Genomic DNA, 2,401 nt, shown 5'->3' on the forward strand with positions numbered 1-2,401 from the left:
GCCAAAATTGCATGCCTCTCCAAAAGACAAAAATTAAGAACACAATCCTTGATGCAATGCTATGTGGTGGATTCCAAACCCTAGATCTATTTACTTTGATAAATTTCAATTCGTACTCATAGATTAATTTAGTTAAATCAAGTTAGCACATCCTTCTTCTTGATTTATTTTTAAAAGAAAAATAACTTATTCTTCAATCCCTGTGGACCGACACCCGTAATCACTATCCTACAGGATACGTGCTATTGCGTGGTTTATTTTTGAAATTGAAAAGAACCAATCAATTTTTGGCGCCGTTGCCGGGGATTGCTAGCATAGTTATTTTTTCTATCATTAAAAAAAAATTAATTAATTAAAAAAACTTTCAAAAAAAAATATATAAATAAAAAAATTATTTTCTATTATTGTTACTTTTCTTTTTTTTTCTCTCTTCTACTAATTTTTTTTAAAAAATTTTCTTTTGATCTTATTTGATCAGGAATCGAAGGAAAAATCTGGGATGATCAAAAAGAGAACTGCTGGAAAAGAAATGCTGTAGAGGTTTGCCAAAAAAAAAAAAAAAAAAATTGCTGGGAAAATTTCCTTTGGTAACCTCTAAACCTTTCTTATTTAAATTAAGTATTAGCTTGAAATTTTGTGGTGATTGTTTGATTTTAATTTCAGCAAAAGTGTGAATGCATGCATGATACACATACACCAATTCATTTGCACTTAGTAAGGGCAATCACCCCAACAAGATAAGAGTCGGATTTCATCACCGGACTCTTGCCCAACTTAGGTGAACTCAATCTCACATAGTGTCACTTTAATTAAAATCAATTAGACATTGGCCCTAGGGACATTCGAGCTCAATAGGACGAAGATCACCGAAAGTTGCACCAATTTCGCTCTGTGGCTTAGTTGATGTCTAGGCAAGCTTTGTCCCTATAAGGGAGACAGTTCATCTGTTCGAGGCAAGTGGGTTTTAAGTGGGACCTTTGCGAACGCATCGTGACCCCTCCACTTACCTGGGAGCTTACCTAGTCAACTCGGTTCATTAGATCGGATTGGAGGCTTAGGTGCCCTCTTCAAACCAGTTAGGAGCTGTCTAGTGATTTTAGGACAAAGACTAGGATTGATATGCTTTTCTCTTTTATTGCATGCTTGATTGATCGAGTACTAGTGTATGCACGGTAGTCGTTCTAGAGTACGAAACCTATTACCTTTTGACCCTGAAATAGAACGAACCCTTAGGAACATTCGAGCTAAGATCAGAACATTAGAATCATCCCCACCTCTTAGGATAGCTGAAGAACAACCCAAACTCCTGAGGGAGTACTTTACTCCCACTATTTACACTTCCCCATCTTGCATTCGATTACCTGAGGTAGCAGCTGTACAATATGAAATAAAATCTAGTGTGATCTAAATGCTCCCATCTTTTTATGGGCTCACAAATGAAGACCCATATAAACATTTAGATGAATTTCTTGAGATTTGCACCACTGTCAAGATTCAGAACTTCACTGATGATGCCCTGAAACTTAGGTTATTCCCCTTCTCCCTTAAAGATAGAGCCAAACAATGGTTGAATTCTTTAGAAGCTAACTCAATTCGTTCTTGGGATCAAATGCAACAAGAATTTCTTAAAAAATACTTTCCTATAGGAAGAACGAACCAGTTTAGACGTGCCATTACAAGCTTCTCCCAAACCGAGGGAGAAGAATTTCATGAAACTTGGGAGAGATTTCGGGACCTAATCCATAAATGCCCTCATCATCAAATACCTAAGTGGCAGCTAGTGCAATGTTTCTATGACGGTTTGACGGAACGAAACCGTCAGATGATCGATGCTGCATGCGGGGGGACTTTCATGCTTCGAAATGAGCATGAAGCATGGCAACTATTTGAAAATCTTAATGAAAACTCCCTCCACCATGCTTCATGTTCTCGTCAAGCATCCCCGAATTTTCAAAGAAAAGGGGCCATTTGTGAAATAAGTCATTCTATGGACCTGTCTAGCAAGGTAGATGCATTGTCCCATAAGATTGACCAACTAATGATAGGAGGACATGTCGTTAGCTCTTCCCAAGCACAAGTGTGTGCTATCTGTTCTAGCCCATCGCATCCTATTCATGAGTGCCCCTCAGCACCCCAATATCCCGAACTCGTGCAAGAACACATCAATGCTGCCCAAACACAGCCCAGACCGGGTAATGATCCATTTTCCAATACATATAATCCGGGATGGCGGAATCATCCAAATTTTTCTTGGAGGCAGCAAGCTTCTAATACCTCCCAACCCTTCTCCCAAAATTTTCAAAACCCTCAGAATTTTCATCCCTACCGTCCCTCAACTCAATTTCAGCATCCTCCTCCTCCAACCCAAAGAAATACAGCCTTTGAGGAGAAGGTGTTGACT

The 2,401-nt window shown here is 38.9% G+C and overlaps 1 non-coding gene across 1 annotated transcript; it reads right to left on the minus strand.

Moving 5' to 3' along the window:
* Window positions 1-1,658: 1,658 nt before the first annotated feature.
* On the minus strand, window positions 1,659-1,764 carry LOC120104733. The gene has a single exon (XR_005507092.1). It is a non-coding gene; the product is annotated as a small nucleolar RNA R71 (small nucleolar RNA).
* Between the last annotated feature and the right edge of the window lie 637 nt (window positions 1,765-2,401).

The sequence above is a fragment of the Phoenix dactylifera genome, unplaced genomic scaffold, assembly GCF_009389715.1.
Source record: "Phoenix dactylifera cultivar Barhee BC4 unplaced genomic scaffold, palm_55x_up_171113_PBpolish2nd_filt_p 000089F, whole genome shotgun sequence".
In the NCBI taxonomy this organism is placed as follows: domain Eukaryota; kingdom Viridiplantae; phylum Streptophyta; class Magnoliopsida; order Arecales; family Arecaceae; genus Phoenix; species Phoenix dactylifera.